Raw genomic sequence first — 21,377 nt, 5'->3', positions numbered from 1 at the left:
CCTGCCGTGACAGGATGAAGGCTCAAACAATAAACCCAAACAAACCCTTTCTCCTCTAAGTTTCTTTCGTCAGGATAATTTATCCAGTAACAGGAGATTAAAAAACACATCTTCCTTACTGTCCTTTAACAAGAGCCATGAATTGCTATGTTTGGTTGGTGTTTTTTTGAAATCATTGTTTTGTTTTGTTTTCATGATACAGGGAAATAAATGGCTGTTGCAAAGAATAAATCCTTGTGTAGAACCGCGCACACACACACACACACACACACACACACACACACACACAGTGTCTACGGTGACCGTAACCCTGGTGCAGAAATCTCTGGGATCTATGTTGGTCATAAACCTGGTGTAGAATCCCCTTGTGGCTATGCTGATCATAACCCTGATGTGTTTCTATGCTGATCATAATCTTGGTGTAGAATCCTCTGGCGTCTATACTGATCATACCCCTGGTGTAGAAGCCCATGGTGTCTATGGTAACCATTACCCTGGTAGAGAATTCCCTGGTATCTAGGGTAACTCTAACCCTGGAGTCGAATCCCCTGGTATCTATGCTGAGAGTGTGATGCTGAGGTGGCTGACTCTTATCCTGACAGGATCTAGAATCACCATGGCAGCACATCTCTGGCCATGTCTATGAGGGATTGTGTAGGTATGGCTACCTGAGGTGGGAAGATCCACTCTGAGTATGGGGGGCACCACTCTATGGGCCAGCGCTTGACTACCAAGGAGACATGAAGTTGAGCATCAGTACTTGTCCCCTCCAGACTGCAGATCTGTGGGTACCACTGCTTCAAGCCCCTGCTGCCTTCACAGAAGGTACCGAAATCAATACCTCCTTCACTAGGTTCCCCTTGTCTTTCATCCAGGAGATAAGTAACGAGGGTAGAGGTTTGTGGGGTTGTCACCCCTTGGCAGCAGCCCACCAAGCAGGCTCAGTGACTGTGAATGCAGGAGTCAGTCATCTCTTTCCTTCCTCCTACTTCTTTATCCAGGGTACTGCATCAGGGGGACCTCCTCCTCACCCTCCTCACCCTCCCATCTCCGCCATCCATAGCATTCCTTCAGCACTCTGTGTCATGTTTCCTCACCACTTCCTTCAGAACCTCTGTTACTGTATTATTAGAAAGTCTTTGGCTCTATGAATTGCAGTACACCCACAAGAGAGCAGATGACAAAATGAACAGATAATTAAAAGATCAGCTATAACACGAATATTCACATACTCCTCCCACCAAGAGGTAGAACAGGGAACTGAGCCAGCTACCCCTCCTGATGTGCCTGGTGTCGTCTCAGCTCCTGGAGACGATTCCTTTTGATAGGAACATCCCCGGTGCCCTGCTTCTCATCTCTTGGTCTCTTTGATAGGTTCTGTTTGTTTGGCCATTTCATTTTATTTCTTTAAATATATTTTATTAGTTCTTTGAGGATTTCATACAGTGTATTTTGATTATTTGTTTTTTGGCCACACTCCCCAAATCCTCCCAGATCCACTGCCTTCCCTACTCACCTAACCTTGTGTCTTCTTTCTGTTTAAGTTTAGTTTATGCTGCCCATATGTTATTGGGTGTGTGGCCGTCTACTGAAGCACTCTTACAAAACTGACTTTTCCTCTCCTAATGGCTATCAGTTGCAAACAGTTCCTCAGCTAAGGGCTGGCACTTCATGCTCATGCAAACCACAAGAATCACTGGTGTAGATGGAAGTTTCTGCCCTGCCTGGATCTGCAGCCATTCAGTCCCAACAAAACACGTAAGGGCTTATTTTAATTGTGAACTTTTTGGCCTATTACTCAGGCTTATTACTAATTAGCTCTTACAACTTAAATTAATCCATAATTTGTATCTATGTTTAGCCACATGACTTGGTACCTTTTCTCAGTGCAGCATTTTCATCTTGCTTCCTCTGCATCTGGGTAGTGACGGCAGACTGAGCCTCTCCTCTTCCCAGAATTCTCCTGGTCTGGTCATTCCTCTTATACTTCCTGCCTGGCTACTGCCCAATCAACATTTTATTAAACTAATACAAGTGACAAATCTTTACAGGCTATAAGAGCATTATCCCACAGCACACTGTCCTGGCAAGACATGTACATCCATGCAATAGTGGCATGGACATCATGAAGTAACCAACCACTTTCTGGATTTCTGATTTAAGTCCCTCTCCATAAGATGAACCCATACCCATCACCTTATTGGGCTAAGAACCTGTGACTAGGTGGATCATAGACCCTAGAAGAGAACTATCACTATTATTCTACTAAATGGACAGAGCAGTAAAGACTCCTGATGACTTACTGTTATGCCCATACTTTTCTGTGTGTATGTGTATATATGCCGTATATATGCATATTCATGAACATGGGCTTGTGCTTATGTGCACATGTGTGGTCAAATGTCTTCATCAATCATTCCCCACTTTACTTAAGGGGTCAGGGTCTCTCATGTGAACTGTGGGCTCACTGATTCAAGTACCCTATCTAGTCATCTTGTCCTGGAGAACCCCTGTCTTTGTCTTCCTAGTGCTGGGATTGTTGGTGCCTACACACCTTTCTGATTTTCACATGGGTTCTGGATATGAGTTCTGTCTCTCAGTCCTTGTTTGGTTCTCTTTGAAATGCCTCGTGAGTATTTTAACACTATGTGGTTTTGCTCTTTGTGTGTACAACTTAAAATGCTTCATCTGAATTAAATTCTGTGACTTTTCTCTCTGAAATTGCTATATATTATACATTTGTATTATCATATGATGTTTATGTACTTATTTCTGTATATTTTTTATCTATGTATGGAGTTTGTATTTTAGATGTGTCTTTTATATTATTATTTTTGGTAAAACCCAAATTTCTGCTGGTTGCTAATGCTTTGTAAAAATACAGAACAATGGGGACAGAGACAGGCAGTCCTGAGAGAGCTTGATGACCATGAAATCTACATGAGCTTCCACACTCAGTGAGAAACCCTGTCTCAAGGCAATGTGGTGGTGAGCTATGGAGGAGGGCACCCAGTATTCAGCTCCATATGCAAACGCCCTTGTGCACACACATTTGTGTGTATAAACATCCACCTGTGTGTGTGTGTGTGTGCATGATGCACACACTCAGAAAAATACAAAATGAATTTTGTGCACAGGTTTTCACATTTGAGGATTTTCCTGGATCATTTTAGTAAATTAGGAGCTTGATTCGTGTCTTATTTTTAGTTTTAATTTCAGTTCTATCAGTTGATGATTTGACTCCCAGATTTGAGCCACCTCTTTCCCTTCCTGTTCTCCCTGCCAGGTGGAGACTGGTGGGAAATCCTGAGTTCCTCAGGCCTCACCTTGAGTGGAAACTTTGTGTCATCCCACCTCCCAGTCACAGCGAAAATTCCAGGCCAACCATCACTGCCATCTTGGGAGCAGCAAGTGACCCCATTCTGCCCTTTAGGAAGCCCCACCCCGGCCCTTACACAGTCTTCTGGGGTGGACAGTTCCAGAGCCAGGTCCTAACCTAATTTTAAGTGGATAGTTTCTGTCTTCTCTGTAGGGCATATACTATATAGTGTCCCTTCTCCCTTCCCTGGAGAGACATGAGCAGTTTTCCAACAACCTAAAGTACTCATTGAATTTCTTGAGATTCTGCACAGAGCAGGGTGGGGGTGGCTGACAGGATCATGTGTGACCCCAGAGCAGCCACAATGAAGGCATGAGCACAACCCCATAGATGAATACCACTTCTATCAACCTCTCCCAGCCTCTATAGCCCAGCACCTTCCAAGACCCCAGGCCAAGAGCAGTTCGTGCAGAATTTTATACAGATCTCTGGGGAAAGAGGATGGAACCTCATGTTAGAGTTCAGCGACCCTTCCCACCCCTTCCTTCTCAGAGGGAAGTCATCAGTCCCAGACCTGATGGCAGTGGCCTCTTACAGGCAGCCGTGGCTGACCACCGAGGGTGACTCTTTGGTCCAGAGTCCCTTGTTCTACAACAGATATGTGTTTGCCTCTTCTTCCCAGCTTCCCCATGTGTTTTTCTTTTTTCCTTTCTAAAGGATTTAAATCTGCCACTTCAAAAGTAAGACAGTGACCTGTGAGAGTCCATGTCCTCGTGGAGTGACCAAGGTCTCCCTTTCTTCTGGTTTGCTATGAAACAGCCGAACTGGTCTTAGGAGTAATTAGAAGTCTCCCCTTCCGTATCTGTTGGGATAATCTGTGCCTGAGATGAACCGCCTGAAGTGGTTTTGTGATGGTAAACCCCTCTGTGCTCCTGAGATACGCTCAGACATCCCTTCATCTGTTCATGTTCACAAAGTCCTGGATGAGGTCTGCTCACCGTGAGATCGTAAAGAGAAAGTGGGGACTGTAACATCTGTTCACCCATTAGCCTTGTCCAATCAGCTGTGGCTGTTTGCTCTTAGCAATATTTTAGTGATTTCTAAAATATGGAATTAATTAAAAAATTTTTAATATGAAAAAAATTCAAATATGAAAACTATAAAATATGAAAATACTTCTTGGATATTTGATCAGGGATTTTTAGGTGTATTTTTAGAGAGGATCCCTGCCTTGAACTGACAGAAATCCACCTGCCTCTGCCACTTGAATGCTGGGAAAGGCATGTGCCACTTTTTTTTCACTTTTAACTTATTTACATTTTTAATGTTGTAGAATAAATTTATTTGCTCTCTATATTTTAAAACTGTAAAAGTATACTTATTTTTTATTTATGCCTTTCTTCCCTTATAATAATAAATCTTGTCAAAAATTAATTTACTTTTATAAACTAAAGACTTGTGGTAGTTTGAACGTAATTGGCATAAGTTCATAGGGAGTGGCACTATTAGGATGTGTGGTCTTGTTGGTGTAGGTATGGCCTTGTTGGAGGAAGTGTGTTATTTTGGGGATGGGCTTTGAGGTCTCCTATGTTTAGCTGCACCCAGTGCCACAGTCCACTTCCTGTTGCCTGTTAATCAAGATTTGGAACTCTCAGCTCCATCTCCAGTACCATGTCTGTCTGCACAATTCCATGTTCCACCATGACAATAATGGGCTAAATCTTTGAATCCCTGAAACAGTAAGCCAGCCCAATTAAATGTTTTATTTGTAAGCATTGATATGGTCATGTTGTCTCTTCACAGCAATAGAAACCCTAACTAAGACAGGACTCAATTTTGGTATTTTTAGCATTGTCGAGTCATTCTATGGTGTGTGTGTGTGTGTGTGTGTGTGTGTGTGTTGTGTGTACACCAGTAGTGTGATGGAGTGTGTGTGCACGTGGGTGCAGGTACATATGGAGGCCACAGGTTTGTTGTGGAACATTACTTTAACTATGGAGAGGTGTGTTGCATTTATTTGTTTTGCATTTGTTTAACTAGGTAAAGATGTTACATTTGTTTATGCTTTATTTGTTTAATTATGTAAAGATACGTTGTTGTTTTAACTTATCTGCCTAAGGCACCTGATTGGTCTAATAAAAAGCTGAAAGGCCAATATCTAGGCAGTAGAGGGATAGGCGGGGCTGGAGGGTGAGAGAATAAGGAGGTAGAGAGAAGTGAGAGTGAGTGAGAAAGAGAGAGAGATGCCATGGGTTACTTAGTCAGGTAATTGCCAGGCAGCTGCCAGACAGCAGACATGGAGTGGATATACAGAGTGAAAGAAAGGGAAAAACAAAACAAAACAAAACAAAAACAAAAACAAACAAACAAACAAAAAACCCAAGGCAGAATATAGATAAAAAAAAAAACAGGTTAAATAAGTTCTAAGAGCTGGTGGAACAGCGTAAGATAAAGCCAACATTCATAACTACTGATAAGTCTCCATGTCATGATTTGGGGCTGGTGGTCTGAGAAAGCCTGATACACGTGTTAGCTCTGAGTTATCATTTCTCAGTTATTCTTCACTTTGTCTTTATATATGCCCTTTGCATTTATTTTCAATGTGTTTTACTTTAAATTGACAAGCAGCAGTTACATACATTAGGGGCGCAGTGTGACAGTGCAATGCGTGTGTGCACTGTGCACAGATCAGATCTGTCCCTACCACATCAGATGCATCCTTTCTTTGGATAATTTCCTCCCTCTTATTTTGAAACAGATTGATTTTATTTTTGAAGCAGGGTCTCACCCTAAACCTGTAACCCATTGATCAATTGTTCCTCAGTGATCCATGAGTTCCCTGCTCCCCAAGTGCTGGAGTCATGGAGTACACCCCACTTGTAATTTTTCGTGCATGGATTCTAGAATCCAAACTCAGGGTTTGTGCTCACACAACAGGTACTGTGTGTCCTGAGCCGTCTCTCAGCCCGAGTCTCTGTGTTTATTATCTGGCTCTAATTTCTTCTCTTGTGTCCATTACTATCTGACATTTGCTCCTGGCATATTTATTGGTATTCATTCTGGAGTTGAATCATTTCCTCCTTTACTGTCAACCTTTCTTGTCTTTCAGCTCCAGCAAGCAAAGCATCCTGAAACTGCTTCCGTGTGTACTTGTTCATCATTTAAGATATCTCTATTCTAATTTCCACTGTGGTTTACTCTGCTTATTTCATTTCCTGATATCCAGACATTAGTGGTTCTCATAGCTATGTGTAATATTCGATTTCCAACACTCATTTTATTTTGGCAGATACTTCAGCTAGTACCAATCCTTCATTATCTGTTGAGATGTGGAATCCCACTCCAAGCATCTGGAAATCTATAGTCTCTTAAACGTCATGTCCTACACACCCACTGGGCCTCTGGAATGTCTGTGGTCAGGACAGTGGGGTTCGTGACATAGTAGCATATGTACCATGGGGAGATGGAGCCGCCTAAGGCCTTCTGCAGAATCTACACACACCACACTGCTCACCTTCCATTGACCAAAACAAGTCATGTGGCTGTGCCTCAGGGAATTTGTCAGCTGCTCTTGTCTGTCATGTCCTTACTCATTTATTTCTAGGACCCCTCTGTAAGTGCTCAAGTCCTACAGAGAAACCGGATTTACCCTAAACTGGGCAGATAAAGGCAGGGGAACCTAAACTAGGCATATAAAGATAGGGGACTCATGAGGATTTTCCTCGTGCTCCTGAGTCTTTTCTTCTGCTGTCATGACAGGGAATGTCACACTATCCCTCTCTCCCTGGCACCCCAACCTTCCACCTCCCCTACTTTCTGTACTCTCAGTTCAAGAGAGTGGAAGTTCCTGCTGGGGACCATTGAGCTCTGTGTGAAAGAACTTGCAGCAAGGGTGTGGCCCCTGGACCTCTGGCTGTGGATGGGGAAGTCATGCAGGCAAAATGTTACCAGCCCTTTTCAGCCAATAGGTACATTTATTAATTTTTAATAAACTTGATTTATTTCCTCGTTGATCCAACCCACCGTCATTTGTTTTGCAAGGGAAGAAACTCCAACATTCTAGAAAGACGTTGGCTATCAAATTCAGCCCTGTGTGCTGCATAAGCTTCCTTCCAGTAAAGTGTTGCACTGGGACTCTCCTTGACACTTTAAACCAGTCTCTGTGGGCACACAAGCCTGGAGAGAGAGAGAGAGAGAGAGAGAGAGAGAGAGAGAGAGAGGTATTTGCAATGCAGTCTGCAAGACCATCTTCAGAAGTGAAACAACATATGGCCTTGTGAAGCGCTGGCCTGCAGAGAGCCCAGCGTGGGCTCTCCTGGGCAACATGGTGGCACTTAGTGGCCAACATGGCCAGTGTGTCTCTTCCACGTGGAAATATCTCTGTCAGGTTTGTCAGAGTTTTAACAATTATCTTGCAAGAAGAACTTGTCCGAGGAGGCCTCTCAATGCAGCTTCGTTAATTAAATGAAACTTCTCATGTTTGGGGTTTTCTCCTTGTTTGAGCCTCTACTGGAACTAATGGCTACTAATTACATGCAGTGTTTACAAGCGACACCTAGAGGCCCTGCCAGGCGGCACTGGAGAGCCCTTTAAGGAAGGAGGAGAAGAGGCTGCCAGAGAACCAGGGACAGGCACGGGCCTGCTTGCTGAGCTGAGCCTTCCCTCTCACTTGTTTGTTTGGAGAGCTGAGGTGTCAGGGATGAGGCAATTGTTGGCACTTGCTTTTCAGTTTCAAAGAGGACAAACAAACAACTCTTCTGACAGCTGGGAATGTGGAGGAACTACAGGGAACTCAGCCAGCGCGCTGGAGAGCAGGCTGCACTGAGATTCACAAAGAGATCCATCCCAGAAGGAGCCAGAGCAGGAAGGAAGCTACGGATGCTCAGTGTCAGGAGGGTGGCGCCCATCTCCAGCCCTGGCACACACAAACACTGATGGATAATTGTAATTAGCTTTCAGAATTTTTAATTATAGAAGCGATATAAATAATCACCTGGCCCATGCCACTAATGAGAGTCCTTGAGCTGAGATGCACCCGGAGGCTCCTGTTAGGTACCTTTGAAAGCAGAAACTTAATGAGGTTCCTGGAGGGGAGCGGGCTTTGGGAAGGAGCAAAATCTAGACACCGAAAACAGAGTCATTTAAAGAAGCAGCCAGTATCCATGCTAAGGGGACAGAGTCCACAAAAGGTAGCCAATATTCATGTTAGTTTAGCCAGTACCCTGGAACGGACATAAACAGTCAGACTTGGGTGCTTCGACTGTGTTTAGAAGTGTCCGCAGCTGTTGGAAATAAGATAATAACAAACTGGAGAAAACTAAGCAGTTTATTTGTTTGTTTAATTGATTGATTTTTATTGAGCTCTACATTTTTCTCTGCTCTCCTCCTTGCCTCTCCCCTCCCCTTTAACCCTCTCCCAAGGTCCCCATGCTCCCAATTTACTCAGGAGATCTTGTCTTTTTCTATTTCCCATAAAGATTAGATCCATGTATGTCTCTCTTAGGGTCCTCGTTGTTGTCCAGGTTCTCTGGGGTTGTGATTTGTAGGCTGTTTTTCTCTGCTTTATGTCTAAAAGCCAATTATGCGTGAGTACATATGATGTTTTCTAGCTCCATCCATTTGCCTGCAAATTTCAAGATGTCATTATTTTTTTTTCTACTGTGTAGTACTCTATTGTGTAAATGTACCACATTTGCCTTATCCACTCTTTGGTCAAGGGGCATTTAGATTGTTTCCAGATTCTGGCTATGACACACAATGCTGCTATGAACAGAGTTGAGCACATGTCCTTGTGGCATGATTGAGCATCCTTTGGGTATATACCCAAAAGTGGTATTGTTGGATCTTGAGAAAGGTTGTTTCCTAATTTTCTGAGAAACAACCACACTGACACCCAAAGGGGTTTTACTGGCTTGCATTCCCACCAGCAATGCAGGAGTGTTCTCTTTACTCCACATCCTCTCCAGCATGAGTTATCATTAGTGTTTTTGATCTTGGCCATTCTTACAGGTGTAAGATGCAATCTCAGAGTTGTTTTGATTTGCACTTCTCTGATGACTAAGGATTTTTAGCATTTACTTAAGTGTCTTTCACCCATTTTAGATTCCTCTGTTAAGAGTTCTCTGTTTTTGGTCTGTACCCAATTTTTTTCTTGGATTATTTGTTCTTTTGATGGACGGTCTCGAGTTTTTTGTTATACAAAGAGCAAGTAAGACATCTCTTTATAATCTCCTTAGCTTGTTGCCATGTAATGGAAAACTCTTTCTTTAAACCTTTGCTATTGACATGGTGTTTCTTATGAAATTCTGAGACCTTCAGCACACTTCCAATCAATAATCGATCAATTTCTGCATTACCTTGTGCTAGAAGATCTGGCAGACCTGTATGTGATTGGATGTGTGTTGTGTATATGGTACAAAGCCTATTCCTGGTTATATCTTGAAACTATATGAATAATGAAGTCAATTCTGTATCATCTGGTATGAATTCAGCAGTTTCAATATGCAAGACAATTCTTTCTGCATATTGCAGATAAGTAGCTATATTGAGAGGTTCTTTAAAATCCCTTAGTACCATGAGAATAGCATATAATTCTGCCTTTTGGACAGAATTATAAGGGCTTTGTTCCACCTTACTTAATTTTTCTGATTTTTAACCTGCCTTTTCTGATTTATTTGCATCAGTATGAAATGTATGAGCTCCAGTTATTGCTGCATCACATACGATTCGGGGAAGAATCCAAGTAGTTCTCTTTATGAGGTTAATTCTATCACTTTTAGAATAATTGCTATTAATCTCTCCCAAAAAATTAGCACAAGCTCTTTGCCAAGGTTCATTGTCTTCCCATAATTTTTTAATTTCATCATCAGTAAAAGGAGCTATAATCTCTGCTGGGTCTATACCTGCTATTTGACAAAGTCTCAGTTTTCCTTTTATAATTAATTCAGAGACTTTTCCCATGTAGTTTCTAATTTTTTACTTGGTTTATGTGGTAAAAAGATCCATTCTGAGATAATATCTTCCCTCTGCATTGAAATTCCTGCAGGGAAAATTCTGGAAGGCAATGTGACCAGAATACAATTAAGATTTGGATTCACATGTGCCCCCTGCTATTTCTCTTCAAGGACCATCAATTCTTTTTTCGCTTCAGCTGTTAATTCTCTGAGACTATTTAAGTTTTTGTCACCATCTAAGGTTTTGTTTAAATAAACTGTTAGGTCAGGTGTTATCCCAAGAGCCAACTGTAGACTGGAACTATCTCCTAACAATCTTTGAAAGTCATTAAGAGTCTGCAATCAGACTCTCTGGATTTGTGCCTTTTGTGTTCTAATTTTCTATGAACCTATTTTGTAACCTAGGTAACTGACAGAATCTCCTCTCTGTATTTTTTTTTCAGGAGAAATTTGTAATCCCCATTTAGGCAAACCTTTTTTTTTTTCTTTTTTTACTTCTTCAAACATTCTTTCTAAAGTATCTGCATTTGAGTCAGATATCAAAATGTCATCAATGTAATGGCAAATTATAGACTTATGAAATTGCTTGCATATTATTTCCAATGGCTTACTTACAAAGTATTGGCACGGGTTGGGACTATTGAGCATTCCCTATGGGAGGAATGTCCACTGGTATCTCCTATTAGACTGAGAATTCTTATAAGAAGGCACTGTGAAAGCAAATTTTTCTTGATCCTTTTCTTGTAAAGGTATAGTGAAGAAACAATTCTTTAAATCAATAACTATAAGAGGCCATCCTTTTGGTAATAAGGAAGGCAAAGGAATTCCAAACTTTAGAGGGCCCATAGGTTGGATAACCTTGTTGACAGCTCTTAGATCTGTCACCATTCTCCATTTTCCAGATTTCTTTTTTAACAACAAATACAGGAGAATTCCAAGGACTGATTGAGTCTTCAATATGGTGAGCATCTAATTGCTCCTGTACCAGCTAAAGTCTGCAATTTGTCTTCCATTAAAGGTCATTGTTTAACTCATATGGCTTTCTCAGTTAACCAATTTAAAGGCAAGGCTGTTAGTCCCTCTGAAGGTTTGCTTGTCGCTTTGTGCTCTTGTACAGCCTGAATGACTGGTGACCTTTTTTTGTATAATATTTTATAACACCCTTCCCAGAAACATGAGTTTTGGGGACTGCAGGAATGTTAACCTGGGCATTCCATTGCTGCAATAGGTCACAGCCCCATAAATTCTTGCAATATTAGCTACATACGGCCTCAGCCTTCCTTTCTGTCTTTCTGGCCCTATGCATTCAACCCACCTTGTGCTTTGTTTTACTTGAGATAGCTTCCAATTCCTATGAATTGAATACCTGCCTCTTGAAGAGGCCAATCTGGATGCCAAGATTCTGGAGTAATGATAGTCACATCTGCACCTGTGTCTAGTAATCCCTCAATTACAATGTCATTTATATGTACTCTTAGCTTTAGTCTTTGATCATTTGTAGAAGTTTGCCAAAATATATGTTTCCTATTTCCTATTGGAGTTTTTGACTCATCCTCCAGGTCTGTTCCATCATCCAGAACAGTATGTTTTTGTGTGTGTGTGTGTGTGTGTGTGTTGTTTTTTTTTTTTTTTCAGTAGGCACTGGATTATTTAATTTTCCTGGTGAGACATGTTCTCCAGAGTGACTGGTAATGACTCGTCCTTGTTTGACATTGGGGCTTGCAAGAGGTCCCCTAAGGAGTTTCCCAGTGGTATCAGGTTGCCTTTTCTGTCTATGGTCGACCTACATTCATTAGTCTAGTATCAGACTTTGCCACACCTCCTACATATAACAGAAGGCTGAGTTTATTTTTGCCATTCCTAGAGGAGACATTATTCCTAGGAATTCCTTGTCTACAGTCCCTTCTTAGATGTTCTGTTCTTCCACAATTAAAACATTTGGCATTTTGGTGTCTCCTCATACCACTGGAAATAGCTTCTCCTACTTAAGCTTCAGTACTATAGTCAAATGTTTCAACATTCATTGTATTCAAGATCTATTCATCTATGGGTGCTGATCTAACCTTTAAAGGCCTAAGGTTCTTCTTTCATTCTAAGTTGGCATTTTCAAAAGCCAAGGATTCAATTAGTACACATCTAACTTCAGGGTTTGTCACTCCTAATTGTATAGCCTTAGTTAATCTTTGTAAGAAGTCAGTAAAGGGTTTTCTCTGGCCCTGTTTAACCGTAATATATGTATCAGTCCTCTTTCCTGGTTGCTGAATCCTGTCCCAAGCATTTAAAGCTGCTTTACTACATAGGGACAAGGTGCGTTCATCTTTGCAAGCCTGTTCCTGAGGATCAGAGTAATGACCCTTGCAAAGAATTTGATATTGGGAAGTCTCAAATCCTTTTGCTTTCCCCTGTTGTACTAAAACTTTTGCCTCTTCTCTTTAATAACATTTCCAAAGCAGCAGAGGTCGATTTTCTAGGACTGGTGAGATTAAACGAAGCCAACTGTGCATGGGTAGCCTTAGTTCTTGAAGTCCACATTTTCACCATTTCCTGAAAAAAAAAAAAGAATGTAGCCCATAAGAGACTATCGCTTGTTTTTATTTCTTTTAGATTGCTCATGCATATTGGTTCCCATGCATAGTCTTTGACTACCTTGGGGTACTTTGTGCCAGGTGGTCTTTCTGAGGAAATTATTGGATATGCAGTTGAAACTCTGTGTAGTCATCCTGTGGTCTGGCACATACTGATGAGGCTAAATCCATTCCTTGTACCTTCCATCCCTGCTCATCAATTTCAATAAATTCCTTAATCTTTTCAAATGTTTTTACTACTGCCTTTTTAAAAGTCTGAATCTCCCATCCAATATTCTGTTCTAATGTCTTCACTGAGATTCCAACTTGTTTAATAAAGATAATGTCTCATCCTTGGACATATAATAACTTTTCAACAGATTCTGACAGATTCAACAGCACAAATTCTTTTAGATAATTTTTTCAAGTTATCTTTCTTTGTAGTATTAAACCATTTTTAATGAAATAATATTGAAAACAAAGCCAATTCCTAGAATCAAATAATAAGAAGAAAAATCATGTAAGTCTTGCACAATACCTTCCATAATATCAGCAAAAATAATTATTGAACTCCTGGATGTTATCAGTCATTTTTGTAGTTTTTCAAATTTTACCTGTCTTAAAGTAATTACAATAAATTGGGGTAGGTGTAATAATTGTTATCAGCCAGCAGGTGTTGCAGTTGTAGCCATGTGGCCAAGAGACCTAGCAACAGCGAACAGCACGTGTTGCTTACTTAGGTACTGAAATATATGCTTTGTTTAACAAATTAAGAACAGTTATTAAGGTGATCAAACAATTCTGAGAGTTGGGGCCCAGGATAAAGAGAAAACCCAAAGTTTTCCATCAGTGCGAGTTGTGAACTGTGTGCAACATGGGAATCGCAGACAGCAGTGTGTTGGCTGGTGTGTGGGTGGTGAGCCAAGGAGCACTGAGCATCAGTCTGCTGTGTCTGAGGGCTGGCTAAACCCATGGGCAGGAGAGTCAGTGCCCAATGTGCCACACGGCTCTGGACTGATACTAAAAATTATGGACTGGTCCCCAGGTTTGGGTGCCAGAAGATGGTGGGAGATACAAAATAATGCTACACTAGTTCAGAATTACATATAATAAGGGTTATTTATTTAGGGGAGACTTACAGATCATTGCCCTAGATCACAGTCATCTGCATGAATGGGAAACAGGAACAGAGTCTCACAGGCGGAAGTGAGAGCCTGAAGCAAGAGAACCAGCACAGGCTGTGTTTATAGTATAAGAGACCACGCCCACGTGGGCTGGTATCCTAAAGGCTATTGGCTAAAGGAGTAAAAGGAGCTCCCACAGCAGAGTAGGCCTCATACTGGGCAGAAACCATCATGATCTTCCTTCCATAGCTGAACTCCAGGCATACCCTGGTCTTTCTTCCCCAAAGCCCTGGGTTTCCCGTGTGCTGCACCGCTGTCCCCAAATATACCTGGTACATGTATGGCCCACCCTGTCTGGACCTCTGTGGAAAATTTTGTGTATACACCAGCTGCTTGGGTATTGATCTAAGACAGAACATTTTCCAACTCCCTCTCTGTTCACAACCACACAAGTGACAGCTGTGTAAAGCTGTTGAAAACAGCGGGCAATCTTCTCCTGACTCGGAAACCTTTATTTTCAACTTAGTTATAATTTCCTTGTACTTGATCTCTGTTATTGTTCACAAAGCATGAGTAGAAGCTGATGTCTTCTAAACTCCTTCCTGTAGTATAAGGCCAAAGACTTTTTTCCCTGCTCCTCAACACTTTCATCCTTTTTTTTCTGGTAGTAAAATAAACCTGTAGTTAACCTCGCAGTTCTGTTTCCAGCCTCTCTTGCAGCTAGGTGTGGGCATGTGACTAAATCCTAGCCAATGGGGAGAAGCACAAAAACTGTACAGTTAATTCTAGAGTGTGGGCTAGATGTAACTGGTATATCCTCTTATCTCTCCCCCTTCTCTAACTCCACTAGTTGATGGGTAGACCACAAGGACATCTCCACATGAAGAGATGACGGAGCAACAGAGCAGAGGGGCCTGGGTCCCTGATGACAGACAGCACAGTCATTCTGCCAGCCCAGGACAGCAATTTGAACTACAAAAAGAAAACAAAAAAAGTGAGTGATCCTGGTTAAGCTACTGACTTCTGTCTTGGGGTTTCATTACATTAGCTGAGCTAGAATCCTTTCTGCCAAAGCCTTGTTTACTACTGTGCTACTGCAAAAATTAACTGGGAGGGGATCACAGCAAGATTGCCATGGGCTTATTGCATGGGTTTGACCTTGTTATTTATATTAAACACAGAAAAAGCACAAATACGTTCTTAGTCAACTCAGCTCCTCAGAACCCTTTCACTCACTCAGTGCTATGCTTATTTCTTTATATGTGCATATATGCATCCCAGCTCGTGAGTAGAGGTCAGATGATAACTTGCAGGAGTTAGTCTCCTTTTACCAGGTGGATTCTGGGACTTGAACTCTGATTGACAGGCTTGAGGTGCAGCCACCTTGCCCTGGGAGCCATCTCACTGGCCCTTCACTATGTTTTCAGTAGTTACCAAGGGTGTCAGCAATCTGTCTCACTGACTTGCTAAAGTTTAATGTCACCAGTCCTTTTGATCCAGAGGACTTAGGAAAGCACCAGCTCCAGGGGCTCCTTTCCTTCCCAAACACTGCTGACTCTGTGTTCACTTTAGTCCCCTGTGGACCTGCCTGTCTCCACCTTACACCTCTTCCCTCTAAAGGGAGCCAAAGACAAACTAACTCCCAGTTCTCTGGAATTCTTTCATTCACGTCCATTTTTGACACCATCCTCCCTTCTCTCAGAGTTCTGGATCAGCAGCTGCCTTGCCTCTGCCCTTGGGGTGATGGTTCCCTTGTGTTGCCTTCTGTCTTTCTGCTGTGGCACTCAAGGCCAGGCTCACATTGACTGTTTTCAAGGACCTGTGTGTGTGTGTGTGTGTGTGTGTGTGTGTGTGTTGCATCAGCTCTGTCCCCACGTGTATGTGTATGTATGACGTCAGTTCTGTTGATCCTGCTGTGGATTCTTTCATCATCTAAACCATTCCAAAGGGAATTTCTCAGGACCTTGTCCTACTGCATGCTCCTTCCTTCTTGGCAATGTCACCTAAGACCTCAGTGTTGTCCTCTGCCATGTCCCCACCCCCATTTTATTTATTTTTTCCCCACTTTTCTTTTTTATTTTGTTTAAAGCGTTTTTGTTTTTTTACTTCATTTTACATTACAACCACAGTTCCCCCTCCTACTCCTTCTTCCCTCCCCTTCCCTCCCCCCCAGCCCTTTATCCATTCCTCCCAAAGGGTAAGGGTACCCCATAGGGAGTCAACAAAGCCTGGCTCCTAAAGTTGAGGCAAGACCAAGCCCTGCTTCCCTGCATTAAGGCTGAGCATGGCATCCCACCACAGGGAATGGGCACCAACAAGTTAGCTCATGCACCAAGGTAGATCCTGGTCCTACTTTCAGGGCCCCCTCAGATAAATCAGGCTATACAACTGTGTCCCACATGCAGAGGGTCTAGTTGAGTCCCTTGGAGGCTCCATTGCTGTAGGTCTAGAGTTCATGAGTTCCCACGAGCTTGGCTCGTAGATTTCCCATTCATGATCTTGACCTCCCTTGCTCATACATTCCCTCCTTTCCCACTTTTCTTTCTTTGTATTCAATTCTGAGTCTTTACATTCAGCGTTCCAAAGCTATAGTTATGATTTTCATTTGTGTTTAATCTATTATTAAATCAGTTCACTGAGTTTTTAATATTGATCACAAGAATTTTTAGTTTCTATTTATCTCTTTCTTAATGAGTTTTGTTTCATTGCCCAGCTACTTTATAGTCTTGTTGCATATGTGTGCGCTCTCTCTCCCCTTCTCTCCCCTTCCCTCCTTTTCCCTTTCTCCAGACTACTTCCTCTCTTGAGACGGTCTCATAATATAGCCAGGGCTGTCCCAGAGCTTTCTGTGTAGGACAGGCTGGCCTCAAACCCATAGGGATCCACCTGCCTCTGCCTCTCGAGCGCTAGGACAAAGTGCTGAACCTGAGGAGGCTGTCAAGGAACCCAGGCTCTGTCTGAGGAGGTTTGGACTTGAAGTTGGAATCTGAACTCTGGGCTGAGATCTGATTCTACCTCCAAGTACTTAGCATAAGAAGGGAGCTGCAATGTTAATCCATTGTTATTGGGTGAGTGGTCAGTGGGAGGGACCACTGGGCTCCCTCTGGTATCAACAGTGCTGTGAGATTGGAGGGAGTTGTGTCTCTGGTCTCTTATGACTTCTCAGTGCTGCCCAGCCTTTGGCCTACTGAGCCACCTCCTTGAATTGGTAGATGCCTGGTGGAGGGGTGTGTTATGGTTTCAGCCTCCCAGTGGTGGCAGGCACTTCCAGGTTCCAGGGCCATGCATGTGCAGACAAGCGCTCAGGCAAAGTACATAGCCGCCTAGGGTCCTTAAGCCCCAGTGTGACCTCACCTACGTATAACAGTTACGTAAGCCATTGTGCGCATGCGCTAGGCAGCCTTTAAAAGCTGCACGTGCCCAGTCCGCACTCTCTACTGCACTAACTTTCTCAGGCCTGCGTGAATAAACTATTAAGTGGATTCTGTTGTGTGTTTTGATGTGGTCAAACTGCTCTGGTTCTCAGAGGATGGAACTGGCATTCGGAGTGGAACTTCTGTGTGGTTTCAGGGTGCAAACCGTGGTGAAATTTCATACCCTCCCGTTCCCTTTTCAAGAATACACAGAGCATGACAAACATTATTTGTTTTTAACGAATCAAGGCCGTGATTGTTTTTTATGATGCCATTCAATTTTCATAATTACAGATATTCATGTTTATATCTTTACTTATTATTATTGATGCTTTTGGTCTGCCATCCATCTGCCGAGGAAATACTGAAAATGCCGTTTCTTTTACTCATTGAGCCGTGGTCATCATCCGCATCCTACAATCGTTGTTTAGATTGGCTGGGTCTCCAGGGGCAGGGTTGCTCATTAATCTCCAGATGATTATGAGAATGCTGGTGCCCAGTACAGGGCCTCTGCTTCCATCCCTTGGGTCCCCACAGGTGCTGGGATTGTCCTCGGTGTTCACATAAGGGGTGTGGAGCCTGATGAGGGGAGGGAGCACCCCAGATACTACACCTGGAGAAATCACACGAGCAGATGGCCCCTCTCATGGACACGGCACCAGGCACCATACAGTTGTTGGAGGAACACGGAGCTCAGTAGGAAGCACCGAGTCTTATTTTTAAAGGGTTAGTTTCTACACCCACCTGCTCATTGCTGTTGACTGAAATTCTAAGAGTTAATGCTTGCCCAGTGTGTCTGCCTGGCACAAAGGGAAAATATTTGATGAGGGTGGAAGGTGCTCTTTTGATGGGCTTGTGCCTCAGCATCTGCCCCCCTTGCTCAGGGAGCTTTATTTTGTTCCCAGCATTGCTTACTTCCACATTGTTTTAGTATCACAATTGTTATGTTGATTGCGGTAAGAAATGGAAGCTGGGGACTTTTGTTCTCTTTCCTCTGTTTACCACATCTGCATACATATTACCCTATCTCTCTGTCTGGAAGGAAACCTCCCAGCTGCTGGAGCCTTCTAGCTGAAGGACAGGTTGAGGGCCTCAGTGAGGTGGCCAGAGCACCCTGGCTCTAGTCGGGGCCCTGGCAGTGACCGCTTCCCTTGTGAAGTTCACATTCTGGTTCCTAGGATTGGCCCTTGGGTCTAGGATGGCAGTTACTGGCTGCCGGAGTCACCACCTATTACTGGGGAGATTGGGGTCCCATCTGAGGGTTCTTGCTCTTATTAATGAAAGATCTAAAGACAGACTGAAAAGGAAAGTGGAGGACAATTTTTATTAAAGTTTAAGTGGAAAACCCGAGTGCAGACAAGCTGTAAATCTCAGCAGCTGCCTAGAAGTAAGGACTGAGGAAGGTGGGCAGACCCAACAGAACCTCTTTCGGGCTTGTAGGAACTATGGTATGGGTGGAAATTCTGGGAAAGAAGAGCACATTATCTCATTAAAGGGGTAATTATTCCACCCACCCCTTTAGCATGGCCTAAGATATGACTTCCTAAGGGTGGTCTCTTGACTGGAGGCTGACCTGCCTAACTGGATTAACTCTTAAAGGAGGAGGCGATGAATGTCATCATGTCTTCACTATTTATTGTGACAGCTGGGGGTGGGGCCGTCATCCCAGGCCGTCCAGATGATGTCTACGGCTGAGCATCAGTGAATCATACAGAGATAATGCACTGGGTTGGTGGGGGTACTGACAGGCAGGCACAATTTATCTTGGAGAAGCCCTGAGTCTGGTTGTCCATGGGTCTGGGGAAGCTTTGCTGATAAAGCAAAAAGAAAACACCAAAGGTCACAGCCTATGAGACGGGATGAAGAAGTGAATCATAGAAGAGAAATAAGAGAAGGTTTTCATGTTTTAAAATGAAGTAGCCTGGTTAGGATTGGCAAGCTACACTTAGGAGACTTCAGCAGACTGCCAAATTAAAAGGGTCTGTTACAGAAAGACATGTGTGTACACAGAAGTACTTGGTACATGCAGAGTCTGGCTATTATGTGTGAACACAGGATTAGAAATTTTGGCATGGTTGACAGACTGATCTGGGGGGTGCCATGGAGAGAGTAATTTGCAGTGTAAGTACAAACCACTGTTGGAAAGGCTCCATACCTGCCCTGGTATGGCATCAAGGATGGAAACATGGCTCAGAGAAGAGGCCAGTGGTAGCTTGGGGCCTGGGGTGTACACACAGGTTCTCAGGAAGAAGGGCTGGCATTGGGGCTGCACAGCAGCTGAGGCCTTTTCAGGGAAGTGTGGGAAGTGTAAGTTCACTGACTGACCTGGTGGCAGCAGGTTCTTCTGCTGGGTACCTTGTTGGCGTTGTTGAGAATGGAACAGGAGAGGATGGAGATCCTAGGCTGGAGATGCCCAGGACCACCTTATCATGATGCCCTACAGAATACTAGACCGAGAGAGAGAGAGAGAGAGAGAGAGAGAGAGAGAGAGAGAGAGAGAGAGAGAGCGCTTTTGGGATGTGGTCCTCAGAGGATGGAACTTCTGAGCCAATAGAGGCTGGGACTCAATGCTCACTGCTAAGAACCCAGGGTCCCATTCAGGATTTCCCCCAACCGGGGTATCCATTTCAAACCCTTAACTTCTTATACGCGGAGACTGCGCGTTCATTTCCTGACTGCTCAGGCTCAAATAATTACAATTAATTACAACATTGCTTGGCCAATAGCTCAGGCATATTTTTGTTTAACTCTTATATCTTAATTACCCATTTCTATTAATCTATGTATTGCTATGAGGCTGTGGCATGCCAGTAAAGATTCGGGTGGCCTCTGTCTTCGGCAGCTACATGGTGTCTCTCTGACTCTGCCTACTCTCTCCCTATATCTCTATTCAGATTTCCTACGTGGCTTTTTTCTGCCCTGCCATAGGCCGAAATAGCTTTATTTATCAGCCAATAAAGCAACACATATACAGAAGGACACCCCACATCAACTTCTGGGCGCTGTCACAGTAGTTTATGAGCATAATTATGTTTATCCTTTATTTGGCTAAAACTAATGAACCAACCACAAACAACTCAGCATTTTCTTCCCTGTTTAATAATGAATATTAATTAACCTGTCAGGGAAGGACTGGCACTTCTCACCAAATACAGCAGTGGCTCGGGCACACCCCGCGCCAAGGCCAGGGAGGGCTGCCTCCACTTCGGAAAGGGAAGTGTGTCCAGATGTTCTGAGAGCTGGCAGAGATGGAATGTGTCCTGAAGGACCTGACGGGAACTCGCATCTTTCCGCAGAATCACAGTCTTTCTGTCCAGCCCACAGCAGTTACTCTGTCAATACCTGTGCTTGGAAGACCTTCCTCCAGCTAAGACTGGGATCCCCGCCAGAGGCCACCACTGTGCCATGTTGGGGACATGCGGTGGCTTCTGCATTTCTGGTGGAGCTAGCACAGACATGGCAGGGTTCTTGCCTCCCAGGAGGGCTGGCATGTGTAATAAAGTATTTGATCCTGCACTAGGTCTGTGTTCATGGCCTGGGTACCAGGTTGGCTTCTCCGAGTCCTTTCCAGTTGGCATTTGTCAGAACCACGTGTCTCCCAAGAGAAGCAGGGCGCTCTCTGATAGGCCAAGAGAGAGCGAGAAACACATCCAGGTCCCAGGCCTGTGAGGATTTTCTTTTACTAAGCCTCGAGAAAACTCTTTAGCTACAGACGACAGCTCACAGGAAAACGGTAAGGCACGAATTTCATCTTATAAGACAGATTTTCCTTTTTAGGCAAGATGACTGTGGAGCTAACAAGACTGTGAGATGGGGATGACAAAGGAGAAAAGGCTGCTGCTCTGGTGAGGAGGGATGCGCCCCATCCTCCGCTAAGTTCAGTTACTTCTGCAGAGGGCCAGGTAGCCTCCTGCTGGGAGCACAGGCTCAGGATCCTAGGTGAGAACCCTGCTGAAGGGCAAGCGTGTGTTTCTAGGCAAAGGAAAATAAAGTCTGTGGAGCGT

This window comes from Alexandromys fortis, unplaced genomic scaffold (genome assembly GCF_014885135.2).
Source record: "Alexandromys fortis isolate MF-2015 unplaced genomic scaffold, M_Fortis_MF-2015_v1.1 scaffold_88, whole genome shotgun sequence".
Lineage (NCBI taxonomy): Eukaryota > Metazoa > Chordata > Mammalia > Rodentia > Cricetidae > Alexandromys > Alexandromys fortis.
Note: the sequence above shows the minus strand (reverse complement) of the source record.